The sequence below is a fragment of the Rhyacophila brunnea genome, unplaced genomic scaffold (genome assembly GCF_057557595.1).
Source record: "Rhyacophila brunnea isolate RB1 unplaced genomic scaffold, BYU_Rbru_1.0 scaffold_8, whole genome shotgun sequence".
Classification (NCBI taxonomy): Eukaryota; Metazoa; Arthropoda; class Insecta; order Trichoptera; family Rhyacophilidae; genus Rhyacophila; species Rhyacophila brunnea.
In genome coordinates, this window is record NW_028233350.1 from 20,259,736 (window position 1) to 20,280,264 (window position 20,529).

Here is a 20,529-nt window from a genome sequence, read left to right on the forward strand (position 1 = left end):
CTGTACATGGGGTGGGACTCTTTCCCACTCCAGAACTATCTAGGGGTAACCAAGTGCAATAAATGCCACTTATATGGGCACATGGCCAAATCGTGCTCGGCAAAAGACGTCACCTGTTCTTACTGTGCCGTGCGGACTGCCCCGTGAAGGAAGCTTCACCAAAATGCGTTGCCTGCCGCCGTCACAAGCGGCCATATGACCACCCGACCCATAGTGCAACATGTCCGGCTCGCCTGTACGCGGAGCAGAGGGAGCGATCAATGACGGACTACTCAAATGAAATCCCTCACCAATCCACAGCATGACTCGCTTATAATAAGCATCATTCAACAACCCCCGCACCTCGGTCATGCCAGATTTATTATCAAAATGTGAGAGGCTTAAAAACTAAAGGAAATACATTTAAAGAGTTAAAAGTTCACTTTCAATCAGCATAATATTCTTGACATCAGTACTAGATCTAGCAAAATGCTTGGTTTTGTAATGAGGGTTTCAAAATCATTCGAAAACGTCCGAGTGCTACGTACATTATACGTATCATTTGTGTTGAGTATTCTTGAATATGCCAGCATTATTTGGAGTCCTAATAGGTCCATCCACACAGTTAAGTTGGATCGAGTCCACAATAGATTTCTTAGATTTCTCTACTTAAGAACATACGGGTTCTTTCCTTATGATAATGACAATAAAATGAACTTCCCGACTCGTTTTCTTCTGGGTATGCTATCAATGCAATCCCTGTCTACCCGAAGAGTGATTATTCTTTTAAAGCATTTCTTTTTACTTCTTCGTGGGTTCATTTATAATCCGTATATACTGGCAAATATTAATTTTCATGTTCCCACCAATATCACTCGTAGCTCCACGGTCTTCAAGATACCTCGTCGCAGGAGAGATGTTATGTTTCATGATGCTGTGTATCGTACAATTAGCTTATTTGATGGCACCATAAAGGTTGATTTGTTTTTTATTAACTATATAATGTTTGTGGACGTATTAAATAGGCTAAATTTATAATTGTATAAATTATCATATTTCATTAATATTTACACATGCTGTCGTTTTTATTGTTATTTGTAATTAAGATATTTTTATACATTTGTATTTATTATGTATTATGGCGCATTGGCCAATAGCTGTAATGCCGTAATACTGTTTTTTTAAATAAAATAAATAAATAAATAAACATGTGTAATATGTGTTCTTAGTTCAACGAAAACAAATAAGTATGAAAGAAAAAGTGCAATATATAAACAAATTATATTCAATTAAAATGTCAGTGGTAGCAATCGGCGATTGCCAGCTGTTCTGCTAGGCCTATCAGCCTGAGGTGGTGTCAGACGATATTGTGAAGGCCAGACTCTAGAATAAACTACTCATATGTCCCCAAATGTATATTGGCAGTGGCGACTTGCAAATCGTACAACTGACAAATCGGCGAAATGTCAAACTGTCTGAGTGAAAATCCATCCCGAAGGGAAAACTATGGCGCCATCTACGCATACTTTACAATTATATTAATATCCAACACCGCCAAGCCGTCTGCAAGACCTAGCAAGACAGACTGGCGATAGCCAGCTGGCTCAGCTAGTCTCCTATATATTATTATCCTAAGAGAATTTGGAAAACGCACCAACTTTTTTATTTAAATACCGTTTTGTTGATTATTAAAGGAATTAACTTCAATTTTTGGAGTCCCGAATCTACTTCCATTTGAATTCGGCACAATCTGATAAAACTCGATAATATCGTTTTTAAATAGCGTTTTATATCCGTCACCATACATTTTCGCATCTTCTTCGCGTCTACCTCAAATTGCTTATATTGTCGCTTAATACTTTCTATATAACCGATATTTAACAAATCTAAATTAATATTCCACAAAATTATTCAAATCTGTAAGCGGCACATTGGCTTACTATGGGTTTTAACAAGAATTAAATGCATATTTCCGTACTAATTACTACTAAAATATAATCTAAAATCACTTCACTGCCACTTATCTGTCAAACTAATAGACTGATGATTGTCAATTGTTTTCGCCTATAACAAGTTCATTTGACGTGTCTGAATTCAAATTTAGAATTTGCAGGAATGATCGAAAAATGACATTTCTATTATCACCCATAAATAATCAATTTCAATCAAGACATTTATTGTAAGATGAAGATAATTTTAATACTTCTATCAGTAAATTGAATAATTTCAGACTTAATAAATAAGAAACTATATTATATAGGTACATATTACGCTCTTCTCAATATTATAGTAAGTCGATGGTGATCTGATAATAGTATCTATCTGCAGTTTTGGCGAATTCTAGGTTATTGGTGTATTTTGTACAAAATGATGACGGATCGAATGGAAATATTATTGTTCTACGAAAAAAATCCGAAAATGCTCAAATTTGACGTGGAAAATGGTGTCTATCTGTATCGAAGTGTCTAGAAACTAAAAAGAATTATTATCCATCTGCTTGGTTTATTTTATTATGACATTACAATTTCCATACATCTTTAAATGACTGTTTTAGTACTAATATTAAATCATTTCACTTGAAAAATAAAAATAATACTGATACCGACAAAAACAGTTTTTGAACCCCCTGAAAAATTGACTATAAATGTCAGATAGATACTATTGTCAGATCGACGATGAAGTATCACAAACTTCCATATAAAATAGATTGGTACCGTTATCGTGATTCAGTAATTAACTGTATTATGTTTACATTTAGGTAGGTAAATGAAATTGATGTGACGTTTAATACAAGTAGGTAATTAAAAATTAATGATGTTTATATATTTTATAATAGTAATTATTGTATATAAAATTACAGTAACCTTTCTTCTTCTTATATATCATTAGTAACTATTAATACCTACTCAATAAAAATGACATTCTAAAAATGTTTCTTATTATGCATGTTGTTTGCTATTTTATCATTCATCACTTATAAGTGAAATATAGTCAATTATGACATTTTTATTACATAATTAGGTACAATATGTAAGTAGATACGTGCTACTTTTTCCACTTTGTACATGATAAAAATAATACTTTTTTTATTTCCCCACCCAGATAATTTGTTAAATAATAAATTTAGCATGTTGGAAATTATTCATTAGTATATTAAGTACTTAAAAGAATTTTAAAATAAAATACCATTTTTATTCCTAAGCAAAGCATATGGACACACCGCTTCAGGGTGGTAATTACGAGAATCTTAAAAGACATTATGAAAAATAGTTTTTACATTTTTTCAATCTAATGGGATCTTCCCTATTGAATAAATAAAACGTTTTATAATGCAATAATCTAAATGTATGAAAAATTAGACTATCCTGTAGTGGCGATGGGTGGACGTAGGGTGGATCCACCATACGTACAGACTAAACTTTGTCAGTTGTATGTATTTGTTTACATTGAACTAAGACTACAGTTTACAGATGGTGTTGGTTAGTTTTTAAAATTCAAATTAACCCTGGGAAAACCAAGCCATAATACGTATCTGTCCATAAAATATTTAAAATCATGCTATAAAATCATACATAATTTTGGATATTTAATAGATAGAACAATATTTTAACTACTATTGTTTGGTTTAAGCAGGGTTTAATGAATTATAAAAAAAACTAACCAACAACATGACGTGCAATGTATGTTCTTAGTTCAACGAAAACAAATAAGAATAAATCAAAAAGTGCAATATATAAACAAATTATATTCTATTAAAATGTCAGTGGTAGCAATCGGCGATTGCCAGCTGTTCTGCTAGGCCTATCAGTCTGAAGTGGTATCAGACGGTATTGTGAAGGCCAGACTCCAGAATAGACTACGCATATGACCCCAAATTTATATTGGCAGTGACGACTTGCAAATCGTAATACTGACAAATCGGCGAAATGTCAAACTGTCTGAGGTGAATGAAAATCCATCCTGAAGGGAAAACTATGGCGCCGTCTATGCATACTTCACAATTATATTAATATCTAATACCACCAAGCCGTCTGCAAGACCTAGCGAGACAGACTGGCGACCGCCAGCTGGCTCAGCTGGTATAATATAGTTTCTTTTATTATTTCACTGTCAATTCATGTTAGAAATGCATCGTATTATTATTATTTTTTAAAATTTAATAAAGCGCAAATTTTTATCGTGCTTATTCCACTTTTATATACTATCTGGACCGGTTTCGTCCGCCTCAGAGGGACATTGAGGGAGGTGGAAAAAGGGAAACCATTTGGCAACGTGTGTTTTATGAAAAACGATGACGTCACACCGACGTATTCGACACGTTGCAGACTACACGAGTTTAGACGTGCGAGCCGGCTTAGAGCGCTGGTGTTGCGTAACTAGTGTTTGCCAAGCTGCGGGTCTATTCTATACACAAGGGTGCTTTCGGTCCGCTACGGCAGCTAAATAGGATAGCAAAGTATCGGTCTATTAACACTTATTGTAACAATTACAATAATTCAGTTATAATCGTTACAAGAAGTACTATGTTTTAACAGCACCTCTCGTGGGTGTGTGATAAATTTTAGACTGATATATACAGTTTTGACAGTTCAGACGGTTAAATTATTGTAATTGTTACAATCAGTGTTAATAATTCGATACTTTCCTACCTTAGCTGCCGTAGCGGACCGAAAGCAGGCTTGTGTATATAATACACCCGCTGAAGACGGCACCGCACAAAGAAGAAGAATTTTATTATTTATTAGCGTTTATTAATTATTTGAAACTAATTATTCATTGTTAATATTATATATTTCTATATTATTGAACATGAATTATTTATTTCATTAGAACATAATATTATCCGTCCTTTAAAAATAATAACAAATGAGTCAACCACGGTCGCAGAGGTATATAAATATGTAAATACTATTATTATTATTTTTACATTTATTAATGTGTATTTAATTCATTGTTTTTTATGCACCCAAGAATATCTATATTTAACCATGATTTTTGGAGATGGCCTCTTATATTAAATTATAAGTAGGTGAAGTAGGTCAGTCAAATTGTACATATTGAATATCATGGCAACGAAGAGTGGGTGATGACTGATGAATACTAAGTAAGTATGTGATTGTCAAGGTCCAAATAAATAAAGAAAGACCACTGATAAAATTTTACAAAAACTGTAAATACGTTTGAACCGAGTGTTTTAACTTTCCTTCCGAAAATATTTTTCTGATTTATAAGCATTTTCACCGAAAAAATAGCCATCCAGTATCCGAGGCGATATTCCACTTTTTCTTGCCATGCTTTACGTATATTAATTGGTTCCCGGAACTTTCTACATCCTGCGGGTCTATTCTATACACAAGGCGACTATCGACAGCTAAAGTGATAGTATATAATTATTACTTATTATTATTTGTATTGAGATATTATAATTGTTACAATAAGTTAGCCGTCTAACAGTAAAAACTGTCTATCTCGCTCTAAATATTATCACAGCACAGAGAGGTGCTGTTAAAACATAGCACTTATTGCAACAATTATAACCAATTTATTGTAATTGTTACAATATGTGTTAATTCTTACAATACAATACAAACCTACCCTAGTTAGGCGTCTTATTTATCACTTTATCACTTTAGCGGTCGATAAGTATAGAATAGACCCACTGGTTGAGGTTCTACAATTATTTTGTGTGCCAGCAGAATTTTTGCGTGTAGGTTCGCTGCCTTAGAGAAAGTGCGTTGAACAGATATTACAAAATAATGATGACAAATACCATACCTATATGTTTACATTACATAACACCACCATGTTCGATCATAAGAGGATCATATGGATCTTTACAGACTGGAGGTTGTTTTGACAGATTTTTGATTTTTACGACAGATGGATGTTGTCCGCCTGCTCAATCTATTGGGTCCGTATTCTGGATCCAAACACCGCGACTGGCGCGTTATGGAACAGTTGGCCATTCGATATAATTAACGTGTTATTTAAATGTGGTAATTAAAATGTAATTAAAACTTCAGCAGTGATTGTGTTTTTAAGTTCGTTTCATTCTGAAGATTTAATAACGTCCATTAAAGAAGTCAACTGCCCATATACACATTCATGTATCATATGATAATGTGAAAAGTGAATTTGCCAACATTTTCTTTGAAAATGTGGTCGATAAAAATTCGGGTCTAGGACGATTCGGCCCCGGGGCAACTGGGCGCTACGCAATCGAATGAAATTCGAAAATAAATAGATATTCGTGAATTATAGGTACTTTTAAAATATATATTTAATACTCGGTGAGAATTTAAATATGCACACGTAAAATAATGATTTAATTGTGCATATGTTTAAGTTCCGATGAAAAGAAAGTTGTTTTATTTTTATATGAAGCATCGGGCATAATAATTCTCAATCCGCAAAAAAACATTATGTTAAAAGCAAAATAAATTAAAACTACTACTACTACTACTAAGTAGTAGATAGAAACTTATTAAACTTCCTCGTCCACTTTTTGTATCAAATCGTAACGAACGTCTATATTTTATTTCATTAATGAACGTAATTTTATTCGACAGTGCGGTGCCCACTTATCCTGGCGTCCAGTTGTCCCAGTGCCAAAAATTCATACTTATTATGTACCTACCTACTATTTTTAATTTTTGCAAGTGCTGATTTTTTCTACGATTTTGACGCTAATTCTATTTAAAAATCACCAGCATTCTGCCAGTCGAACAAAACCAACACAAAGTTTTAAAATACAATTTTATGAGGAGACAGACATGCCTAATACTTTCTAAACCTTCACGCGAATACCTTGAATAGGGAATCCAATCCCGAGCCAAAATTCTGATCCCGAGATTTCGGGATTACAATTTGACAATCCCGGGATTGGCATTTTTTTCCATTGTTAATATAAAAATTTTATATTCACAAATAACATTGATAAAATCGGTCAAAAATAAATCTAGTATAATTTACACTATTTAAGACATTTATTGTTAATATTGTATATCTACGTTCAATCTTGGAAATACATAAGTGTAATGGAGTAAATAAATATTGTAATATAAATAATAATGTGAATTTAATATGAGATTGCTGTTTCTGATAGTAAAGACTTAATGAATGGATTAGCGAGATTTAAAATAGTAAAATAAATAATCATGGCGTACTTATGGCCTTTCCGCTTCATACATCTAATTAGTCAGCCAAATATGAAACTGCCGTAAAACGTATGAGATCATGGTGGAATTACTTTGTTAAAAGTGCGAAGCATTCTTTTTTAAAATCTTTCTCATTTTCAATAATTTATGTGAAAAAATAAAATAAATCGGCAACTTACACATGGGTATAAATCAAACTTCATTCAAACTCAGTTTATTTCTAATGTAGTTATTTTTTATTATAATTATTTTTTCTGTTATATTTTCGCTTTTATTTTATGTTCCTTAAAAATTGATAAAAAAATCAATCCCGAAATCCCGGGATTATATTTATCAATCCCGGGATTCATAGGTATCGAAAATAGCTCGGGATCCCGAGATCCCGGGATTCGGGATCCCGGGATTGGAATCAACCTTGAACACTTAAAAATCGCCACGGGTTTACGTGCAGTTTTTTATAGCCGCGAATGTGCTGCAAGGATTGTCACAATATAAAAATAAATAAGTAGGTACTCACCGAATGACTAGGTTTATATTAAAATTCATTTATGTATGAAGTTAGCAAAGGAAATAGTAAATTATTGTATTTAGTTCAATGATAAATATATACCTACTTACTAATTATTATACAGATATAATTGATTGCGCAACCAGAGTTGAGGCGGCCGAATACTCACACAGACGCATTCAAAAAAGGAACAGCATGTAAAAGAATACTGTATTCTTCATAAATTCACCAATACACACAATCTTTCGTATCTGTGTCGCACCAACTCTGGTTGCGCGATCTATATTGAAATATATAATATAGCGATATTGAAAAAAAATCTTTATGCTATTCAGATCTTCAAGATTTTCTTGTCAACGTGTTAAAACTGTGAATTAATAAGCCCCTCCTACTTTTAACCGCACTTCGACTGCAACGACTTCCGATTATCGATAAGTTGTCCACGTGTTAAAACTGTGAACTAACAAGCCCCTCCTATTTAGTTAATCGCATTTCGACTACAGCGGCTTCCGGTTATCGCCTAGATCTTCTTGTTGAACAGTAACTATTAACATAATTTGAGCTAGTTACCTATAAATGTATGAATAATATAAATATACATAATATCTGTGTTTAAACTGTCAATGGCCTTTTTATGTATTATATGTAAATCCAGATACTTGAAATTACACACAGGTACTAATTCGGTGACAATATATTTTATTCCAATTTAAGGGTGTTACAAAAATGGGTCCCATAATATAACGATTTAAAAAAAGAACTGTTTGTTCGATTGTAAATAGACACAGAACAGATAATAAATATATATAAATATTATTTATATATATAAATAGATCTTCAAGTCTCTTTATACGGTTAGTGTTTTGAAAACTTTTTAAAAATCTACAAATCAACTTTCATGTCAGTAAGTGTTATGGAAATATGTTTTTTTTTCCAAACTTTTAGGCAGGTACTTAGATGAAAGACAAATTTTTCTGGCGTTGCGGCCACGACGAAACCACTTTGGAACGGTTTTAGTGTCATTAACGTTACCAACACCTAAATGAGTCACTAAACTGCCACCATTCTAACTATCTACGATGTTAGGTTGGTTCTACGAAGCGAATCGTATATTGGCAATGACATTAATTTAATGAATAAATTTAATAAAAATGTTTGATTGTTATGTTATGGCGTAAAGCGGTTTTATATTATTGAGTACTTATAATATTCTTGTGTTTGAATAATTATATGGAATGTCGATATACATTACAGGTAACACTATTATCACGGTGTTTCCGCGAAAAAAAACTGTTTATCAATAATATTTTTTGTTTTTTTGAAGCATCATTCTGACATAGATCTATTAATAAAATAAACGAATAGTAATCTATCAATATATATTATATTTTTAGTGTAAGCAATCCGTAATCCAGAATATCTTATCATATCAGATAAAAATAATTGACAGCAGCATGTTGTTTATGTTTATCATCGTTAGCATGAAAATTTGTTTGGTCAAAGTCGAGATATTTATTAAATTTTATTATAAAGAAAAAAAAATGGAAAAGTACGAAGTTATGTTAATTTTTAATACGCATGGATTATTGATATCGATCCGGCTTATTTTGTCTCATCATTTTGTCACCTTGCCAAATTATTTTCTTTCAAAGTTTCCCAAACTCACAATATGCAGTACCCCTTTACTCTTTAGATAAATTATATAGATTTTACACGCGTACCTTACTTCTGACGATGACTTCTTCCGAGTTCTTTTTATGTTCTAATTAGCCAATTGAACATCATTGGAGTCAAATTATAGACTCATTTTTTTAGGTTTCTGAGTTTAAAATGGTTGAAAAAAAATATTAAGTATGTCTAGATTTAAATGAAATTATCTCAGCTCATAATAATAAATTCAGCTCAGCAAAAGATACCAGATTCTGCTTTTGCAAGTTTATGCGCCCACTCAAAACTCACCTGATGAAAAAGTGGAGGAGCTATATGAAGAAATCAGTACGTTGAAAAATAAACGGAAATGTCACTTCACTATCATCATGGGAGACTTTAATGCACGAATCGGATCTCAACACCAGGATGATGTAGCGGTTGGGCACTTCGGACATGGCACCAGGGATGGCCGAGGAGACATGTTAGTGGAGTTTGCGGAAAACCACAATCTCTACATCATGAACTCATTCTTCAAAAATAAGCCTTCTCGAAAATGGACATGGCGAAGCCCAGCAAAACGAACCAGCGAAATCGACTACATCCTCACCGACAAGAAGGATATTTTTCTAGACTGCACAGTCATTAACAAATTTAATACTGGCAGCGACCACCGAATGGTAAGGTGTAAAGTACGATTTAACATCAAACGTAAGAGATCCAAACTGATGCAGAAGCCCAGAGTCCGCAGAGGCTTGAGAAGCAGAGTCGAATTCCAACAAGAGCTGGAGAACAGGCTAGCGGCTTTCCAAGCTGAAAATGACCCCATCTCCCTACAAAACACCGAGGCAGTAACAAAAATCATTATAGAATCTTCGGAAGAGACAGTTGCTGCTGTGGTTGAACGAGTAAGCAAACTTTCAAAGGAAACGTTGGATCTTATGAAGTTGCGTAGGAGTACGAAAAGCGAGCAACAAGTTGCAAATGATCTCGAATACTCCACGCTGTGCAAAACTCTACGTAAAAATATACGAGAAGATCTTCGTAAGTTCAATATGAACCTTGTAGAATCAATTGTTGCATCAGGAAGGAGCCTACATAAGAACAAGCAGCATCTGTCAATAGGGAGACGGCAGATCACGACACTAAAAGCGCAAGATGGAAGTATCGTGCGTAACTGGGATCATCTACTGGACACTGTTGTAGAGTTTTACAGCGCTCTATACAAAGATGACACTGACATCAACTCAGATCTTCCGGTGAACGGAGAATATGGAGATCCTCTTCCCGAGGTTACTACCACAGAGGTGGAATATGCTATAATGTGCATGAAGAGTGGGAAAGCCCCGGGAGAAGATGGGCTGACTATCGATGTTCTTCGGCGGAAATACGTGGCAGCGAACGACACAGGACCGAGAGAGTTGGAGAAAGCTTGGGGAGGCCTTCATCCAGCAGTGGATTGACCCCGGATGATAATGATGAAATGAAATTATTGATTGGAATTTATTGGGATTGGGATTGCAATTTTAGTTATGTACCTACGTAATATCTATCGTCCATAGTGCCTATCCAACCGGAACCCGAAAGTCTCTGATAACTCGAACATTTTTACGAAAATAAAATAAACCCTTCAAATCTTTCGTATTTTTATCTATTACCGTATAGGTACGTGTATGCGTACTGCATTTTGGGAAAAGCTGATATGCAGCATAGCAATAATTATACTTATTATTATCTAAATACTTTCTGAAATGCATAATGTTAGTACACTTCTGTTGTATCGCTATCTAGAATTAACATATTACGGTACAATTTGGGACAGATCGCGAACAAAAAATAGATGTTTTCTATAAGAATTTCAAATCTACATGGAAATTTACTAAATTCAGCGGCATGGGGTTCGACTTATCTCTTTTCTCATTTACGTATTTGTATGTATGTACATATTATTACAATTACTTTGGCATATTTAACTCGTTTTAACAGGTATGTCTTGTGAAAATATAATATTAATATGTAATTACTATTTTTATTAATAAGTATATTCGTGATAATGTAGTAAAAAATTTACTTAGGGGCTAACTGGTTGACATAGATGTAGGTACTAGCTCTATAGATACCAGTGGTGATGGGTGGAGGGTTGAGGTAAGCTGTGGAGATTCAGCATAAATAGTGCACAATTGTCAATCATACTTATTTGTTTTTATTGAACTAAGAATACAAATTGCAGATGTTGGTTAGTTTTTAAAAATCAACTAAACCTAAAATAAATCATAATATATACTGGGTAAAAAAAATATTCTTCTCTATAAAATATCTATCTAAAATTATTGCAATTCAATGACAATAAATAAGTATGGCTGACAAAGTTTAGTGTGTACTATTTATGTCGGATTTCCACATCCTCCACTCGTCGCCACTGGTAGGTATGTAAAATTCAAGTTATCTTCTATTTATAACGGGTTTAAAGATAATATTACGTGCACAATTAATTATGTCAAGAGAATGCAGTGATAATAAAAATATTGATAATATATTCTTTTAAAATCAACGTGACGTGACGTTAAATCAAGTTATTTAGGTTCTGAGGAAGTTTTCTTACGTACGAGTAATACATATAAAAATCAATACCTATTATAATTCTAGCTATACATATCTGTAAAATGAATACTTACTCTAACCTAACCGCATTTTTTTTGTACTGTGCATATTTTTATAATATTAATTATAACAAACTAACCAATCCTTCATTCTTTAATACATTTTCAAGTGGCAGAAAATGTCATAACCAGGTGATAATGTTGTAATGGACAAAACCAAAATTAAATTGTGAAACAAGAGTAGACATTCTACCAAGAGATAAGAGTAAAGAAAATTAATGTGAAAATTAAAAAAATAAATATTAAAAACTGTATGACTTACTGAATTAATCCTTTTTAATAAAATTTTAAATGATACTGAAGTAACTTTATCTGGCACAAAGAATCACTTAGTTTTAAACAATAAACGTAGATCATTTAATTAATTAACTCGGTGCACATAAATTCGACGAACAGGTAAAAAGATTGCGCGGGAACACAGCAAATAATACGCGCGATCGCCACTCCGAAATCGAAAATATAAACTTTATTGAAGGACTGTTGATAGAATTATACACTCGATAGCCTCGCCAAAGTTTCGCTCTCTCCCGCCTGCATATAATTTAATATAATATAATATATTATACGCGATGCACACAATCCGTTTGCAAATTTATTGACGACACCCAATAAACATTATCTGAAATTTATGGATTATGCATTTTATTTGCAGCGGTTTTTTTATGTTGGGTATCTTGCGAGAACCTTTTCGCTCAAAACGCAGCACTAAGTAAGCAGGTACAAAGCAAAACAAGTCGAGCGACTGTTATCGGTATGTATTTCACTTTTTCTTTTACGCACTCAAGTATTTGGCAATTTATTTATTTGGGGTCGACTTGGCCGAAATGTGACGAAATAATGAGCTCGTAGCGCCCACTTTATGTATTCTTCAATAATTTTAAACAATATTTTTTTGATACAGTCTCGGAATGGAATTTTCCATGTATGTAATAGGATAATTGAATTCTTTTAGAAACAGAACGATACATAATTCTTATGAGAACATGCTATCTACCTATTTTAAGCTACGCACTTTTCGGACCATTTTCTTATTCCGCGACCATTTTTTACTAGGCTAAATTTAATATGCTTGTCGTAGCGCATTTCCGGTTCCGGCAATGTTCGCATATTTTTTAAGTCCTGCTTATAAAATATTAGAATCTACCTACCAGAATATCATGTAATAATATAAACAATTTACAAAATTCCTGGGAATATCATGCAATGCGTAAAGAGAAGAATTTTATTATTACTTAAGTTAGTATAACCGTAAATTTATCAAACATATATATGGTTTTAGTAAACGCAGAATTGAAGCATATCTGTGGGACCTGTGGAAAAAAATAATAGATTGGCTGCGCTTTTCATGGTGGACTATACATTGTGACGGAATGCTTGTGATGCGGATGTGGATACTGAGGGGGGGGGGGGGGGGTTATGTTAAGGATGCCAGGCATTGACCTTTTATGCTGTTGAAACTGGGTCCGTGGTTTGGTTGTCACTACTGATTGCACTATCACTCTCGAGCGGTATATATTTGGGTCATTTGACATTTGGAATATGGCATTTGACAGACAATGGTTTAGGTTATAAGTGTTTATAAATGCACGATTGATGAATGACTGTGTATGCCCTTTGAATTCCTCGATAACGACGTTCTAGCTGTAACAAGCATAGACGCGCTGGTTATCTTGAGGTAGGTGCCTGAATGTTTTTCAATCACGGTCGACTGATGACCCGTAACTGAGTTACGCATGGACTTGTAATAATGAGGATTAGAGGTAGGAGGGAAATATAGGGATGTGGGCGACCATAATTGGCCCAACAGTATATTATTGTTAAAAAAATGGATGTACGACAGATAAGTATTCTATTTTAATATCCATGTAAAAATTTAATGACATTCTCTTATAAATTTGTAGATATCCTTAAGATCACATTTTTTAAATTTTGTAACTGGAAAATTTTCTAAAGTAGGTATAGGTATATTTGTTCGAAAAATTATATTTTTAGACCAATGGTACCCAACCCTGTGCCCGTGGGCGCAGATGTGTCTTCTGGCTCTTTTTGCGTCCGCTCACGGACTCATTGTCACGGTCAGTCATGACACCACTCCGGAATTCGGGTGGACACCGAGAATTTTTTAACAGTTCCATTAGGGTTTGGTTTCTAAAAAAACCCGACATTAGTGTTTACAAATTTTTATATTAGAAATTAAAATCTAAGAAAATTTTCTAAAAAGGGTGCTGGAGAAAAATTACAAATCATTTTTTTGCCGTGTTTTTATTTGTCTAAGCCCAAGGTATAGTTTATTACCTTTCATTTTCAGTGTTTAAAATCATTCTGATAATTTTCATGTTTGGGGGGTGCCAGGGCCCCTGCCCCCCCCTGGGTAGAAGCCACAACTAACTAACTGGCTGCGCCACTGACGGTTACCGCCACTATGCCTCCAATTTAATAAAAACTAGGAGAAACTGTAAAAATATACCGCCCTGTATTGTGAAAATATGTAAAAATAATTATATGAAGAATAAAAAGAGCCTATGGGACTAATTTATATTCTCCTCCTTGGGCTCCCCCCCAATATTAAATCCTGAGTGCGTCACTGGTAACCGTTGAGCGTGTCATCAGCGACTGGCGGATTGGAAGTGACTAACAGCGACCATGCTGGACATGACGTGTGCCTAGTATGCTAAAACATTACTCAAATAATATCGGCTGTACTACCCGCTTGCTCTAGAGAGCTATATTTATGCCGAATTCCGCTGAAAAAAAATGTTCTTTTGATTTACACCACCACCGACTGTAGTGGGTGTAGTCGTACTTTTCGCCGAATGTTTATCGTCGATTTAGGTTTTTTCATTGAGGTTCCAAAATATTATTTGAAAATGGACAAAAAAAGTATTATTGCATTTAACTTATACACAAACCTATTCAACACAACACAGCCTAATTTCTCGTTTATCGGTCTTTTGTCTATTGCACTCGGTGTACCTACACCACGGCCCCCACATCCTGAAAAGGGCCCTCAGGCTAGGATATTTGGCGGGCCCCCTACCTACCGCTAAGATTAAAAGCAGTGTGAAACACTACATTAACGTTTTTCAAATTGTGTTTTAGTTCAAATTAAGGGTATCTACTTATACATTGAATTATTGGCGATTTGTAATACATCTACTTTAATAATGGAGCTGTCGAGTATCGACACAATAATCAGAAAATATATTGCACAATCATATAATTTAAAATGTTCATGGCCATGAAGTATAATAGCGCCTAAACTTTTTTTCCTATTAAAGCTAATTTATGATGTCTGTTTATCTCAGTTATCTGGTCAACCCAACACACCGGGCCCCTAGGCTAGAGCCCTGTCAGCCCTCCCCAGCCATGACCTACATCACTCCGGAATTCGGGTGGACACCGAGAATTTTTTGACAGTTCCATTAGGGATTGGGTTTCTAAAAAAACCTGACATTAGTGTTTCGAAATTTTTGTGTTAGAAATTAAAATCTAAGAAATTTTTCTAAAAAGGGTGCTGGAGAATAATTACAAATCATTTTTTAATTAGCCCTAGGTATACTTTATTGCCTTTCAATTTCAATGTTTAAAATCGTTCTGATAATTTTCATGTTTGGGGGGCGCCAGGGCCCCTGCCCCCCCCCTGGGTAGAAGCCACAACTAACTTATGATTATTACTCGCCTGATGATGATGAGAAATGTTATGAGAATTTATTTTTTAAATATGTTTGTGATTTATTATTATAATGCAATTCATAGGACCTTGAAAACATATGCATCAGTAATTATTTCTAATTACCACATTTATTTTATCACCATAACAATTACAATGATTACGCAGGAAGATGCTTTGTTTGTTATTTTAATCTGATTGATTCTTTGTTACATAATATTTTAATTTCTATTGCGAAGACTTTGCTCGCCCTTTGATAAAAACACAAAGATAATAAATTAATTTATCAGAATAGGTAGGTAACTATTTTGGAACAACCCTAGAAACCCTAGAAAAAAATTGTAATAAATGGGACTTGTAACCGCGCCCATTTCAATCTGGGAGGTGAGCTTTACCGATAAAAATATACAAATCAAGCGGAATTTTTGTAACTATGTATTTGAGATGTTATTTAAAATTCCGTTTATTGGTGACCATCTTTTGTAATTATTATTGTACATCAAAGTATTATTAACAATATTAACATTGAAGTAAGACATAGAACCTCGATATAACGGACTAATGTGGGTGAGTGGTTGTCTGTTAAAGCCGAAAGTCCGTTATATAAAAACACAAACAAAATCCTGTTTATTCGTCTCCAGATATCCAGACAAACCCGTTGTTAATGTTAAATGGCGACATGCTTGCTTTCGGTAATCCTGCTTTGAAAAAAGAATCAAAATTTGTTAAATTTTTGAAGTTCGCCGTGTTTTTATAATCAACTATCTAAAATTCGAAAATGCGTGTAATATACTTGGTTGAATATCGTTATTTGACGAATAGTCAATAAAAGTTATTAGATATTTAGATTTAAACATGTATGGCATTAACAATTTTCGCATTTGTAAGGATATTTTGTTCGTTATATTGAGTTTCTACTGTATCTGGATATCTCCATATTTTAGTATTATCATACACTTCGTAGTGATTTTTAAAATCAAATTATTCTTTAAGACATTCTCGATGCCATTTCAATAATTCAACAAACTATTTTCCATAAATAATAATGTTATTGCCTCATGTAAAATTATTGTTTTAACTATCAACACTTAAAATGATCATCCTTGCTTAAAATAATCATTTCAAAAATAATATCATCATTCGAGGGTGCTTGTGAAATATGTTTAGAGTATCAAAATCATTAAAACATTGTACATTTCCATGTAATGACATAGATGTTTGTTCGCGCCCTGGGTTTCACCTTTCAGTGTCTTTATATGCTTTATTCTTCTTCTTTATGAATGGCAATATCAACCCCAACGATGACAATCAAAAATGGGTTTGGTTTGGTTCAGGAAAGATGGACAAATTATGAAATAAATAAAATACTTTTCAAGTGTTTAATGCTTTATTTATTACATTTTAAAAACATCATTACATGATTGACTTCACCACATCCACCTCAAACTTTAAACAATAATATAATTAACATTATTTGAATGCAAAACAATAATAATATTATGGTCCCTCAATTTAAGAGAAAACTTTAGCAGGAGGAAGCCTGTTATAAACAATTTATTATTTATTGGTCAAAATTGGTAGTACAGTTTGTAACTTGAGAATAAAAATGTATACAGGTATTTCCAGACATTCAATTGGACAGGCGACGAAACAACATACATTGATATAATTAGCTTTGACGATTAGTGTTTTCTCAAATATGTAGTAGGGCTTGTTGCAACATTCTTAAGAATAATTTTGCCGGTTTAATTAAAATAATAACGATCCGAGGGTTGCATTAGTTGATGGCATTAATAACTAATTTTTATGTCACTTTATCTGCCAGACCATTTTACTGTTTTTTAGGTAAATGGTATTTATTGATTGTGTACAACACTATACGTATGCGACGGATAACCTGAAAATCTGACAGTTGTCATTTTTAAACAGAAATTAAATAAATAGTTTTATAATGGCTGTTTACTTGTTTCCGACAAAAAAAAAATATTTTGAGTATCGATTATATAAGCAAACACGAAAGACTATCAATATTGAATACGTCTAAATATATTATTTTCACTCTGACATCTAATATATAAACAGACGCTATCGTGATAATAAATTATTTTTGATTGCTGTTTCAATAATAAATAGAGAAAAAGAAGACACTAGGTATATTGTATCCATGATGTTTCAATTCATTCAATTACCGGTTGATAAAGCAACTATGAAATTATTTAAAGGTTATAATAACTATTATAAATTATTGTATGTAATTAGGTATTAAATTTATACATTTTGTACAGTTTTCATTCTTTTACCATTGCATGGCAATTGAAATATATATTTATTCCTTATCAAGAAAACTGAATTTATAATATTGACATTGCTTCACTAATTAAGATTTTTGCAGCTGTCATTCTATTTTGATTTATGTAGCTTGTGATGTTATTTCGAATTAATGTAACTCGACAGAGATTCTTTGCATTTCGACACTAGTAGATAAAGCTGTAATATTATTATAATTAGCGACGACATATTTAAAAGTATATCATTTTGTTGGTTAGTTCACCTTTTCCATTTAAAAAAATGTAAGTCATCTTTCCATGAGTGAGTGTTGTCAAATAGGAAATACCTGTTACTACAGATCGTAATAATTGATGTAAGCTTGTTACAAAAATACACAAAAGTGTTTAAACTATTTGTATTTAAAACTCCAATATTGTATAATATGAGAAGAATTGACACTTTCTCATGATGTACTTACTTAAAATCAAATTGTGTACTAAAAATGACTAACTTCTGCCAAGCACATATTACTATTACATTGTATGCCCATTGGAAATATCAAAATAATTGCAGTTTATTATATGTGAATACTCTCCGTTTAACATAATTAATATTAGATAAATATCATTCCTTTGGTAAATATACTTTGACAAATTGAGTATATAAAAGATTAGTTGATTTAATGTTTCATAGAAAGCCGACTCAATAACCTAATAAAACTTCTGATTATTACCAATTTGATGTTTATTTATTTCTCCTCATTTTAAGAATAACATTTCGAATAGTAAGGATGGTATGTAAGGATTGCTAATTTGTTTTACATAAATCCACTGGTAATCCAAGTTTAGTTATTTTTGATAGCAACACGAAACCAAGATAATATCATGTAAAGAGAAATCCTGTGTTAATTAGAGGAAATTAAATCTATTATAAAGCAAACATAGAGGATTATAAGAGGTAAAAAAAGGTATACTTACCTATTAGTAGTGGATTTAGGTAAAACTAATTGGTCCATATTATTAAAAAATCATTTTTTTATGTTAATAATATTTAATTGGTAAAAATAGTGAAATATAACAACCCTCCGTGACACATTGCCTGAAGTCTATAGAAATTGGCACATTCATTTATGCATTCATTCATAACAATTTTATTACGTACCAGCACCTCGTTTAGATTTTGAATTTTACTCAAGCATTAATTCATTAATTCTACAATTGTTACAAAATCTATCATTTAGCCCATATTACATTGATATAAAAATTTATAAAAAAGAATGAAATGTCCAGATTCCTTGAAATATCATAAGCTGTTGATATGTTCGAAAGCATACGGACCAATTCATGGATCCTTATTGACATATTATTAAAAAGTTCACGATAGAAGAAGAAAAATATTAATGTAATTTTAATTCATTACATACTACAATAAATACATTGCACGAAAGCATTTTTTAAGCTCACCGCATATGTATTAGGTACTTTATGCTACACTATAACCATTATCATACAAAAATTTAAAAGTGTATAAAAATATTTATTACATTACTTACTATAAATAAAAATAAAATACTAATTGTTTTCACCAGTATTATATACAATTATCATTATAAAAAATTCTTCAAAAGCCCGACTAAACATACGAATACATAGTTACGATACGTAATATAACTTAAGGTGAATACTCTACCTACCAGAGGGCACCTCTCAGAAAAATACGAAGCTTGTAATTCGAGACACTTTTTTGAATACATCCCTTAAAATCAAAGATAAATTTACTAATCTAATTTTGTTCTGATCACAATTAAAAAGCGTTAAAACTATGAATTATTGCGAAAATCTTTACAGCACTTACGTAAGGGAATACTTAACAACTAAATTTTAATAATAATAAGATGGGATCGTTCAACAAAATTCACATTATGTTAGTTTTTCTTTAAATTGTAAATTTATTTTTGACTTTAAATAAAAAATATTTTTCGTTTTAATGTTTTCATTAATTAAATCACATTAAATGTCAATTATGATAAACATGTCTCAAGTTGCAAGCTTCGTGTTTTTTTGCCAAGTCTGTCTGGTAGGTGGAGTATTCACCCTAATGTAAAAAAAATTATCTTTGATTATTTATTATAATTTGTAAATATAATGGTAAAAGCTACTTTGTAAATAGGTAATACAATACTAACTTCACTATAAAGATTATAAAAGATGATGTATGTCAGTGTTAATACGATATACACCGGAATGGTAAAAAAACCAAAAAAAATATCAAACCTTATAACTGTCGAAGAAATATTTATACCTACTATAAAATACTATTATTGAAGGGTGATTGTTAATTGTAAGAAAAATTAGCAGGCTGCATTAATATTGCACACATTATTTAAATGAACCCTGTGAATTATATTGAGTCACAGTGATAGCGTTTTAAAGGCTGCCTAGATTGCCACGGTGCCGCGTGGCTTAAGCGTTGGACTATCACGCCGTGGGTCTCAGGTTCGAATCCTGGGTCTGGCAAGTACACATATTGTTTTTCAATTTGTGTGTGAGTCAGGGTATGGACCTAATCGGTTGAGCAAGTGGCTGACATCCATTTCTCGTAAAAAACAAAATCTGTTAATACAAACCTCTACTCTGTGGA

At 32.6% G+C, this 20,529-nt stretch overlaps 1 protein-coding gene across 1 annotated transcript in view; it reads right to left on the bottom strand.

The window, feature by feature from the left end:
* The window catches only part of Hgsnat (Heparan-alpha-glucosaminide N-acetyltransferase), a 28,753-nt gene extending 16,052 nt beyond the window's left edge, over positions 1-12,701 (bottom strand). Inside the window, exon 1 of the mRNA XM_085959179.1 lies at positions 12,214-12,701. The gene's annotated coding sequence lies outside the window, so the exon portion shown is untranslated. The remainder of the gene's footprint in view (positions 1-12,213) is intronic.
* Between the last annotated feature and the right edge of the window lie 7,828 nt (positions 12,702-20,529).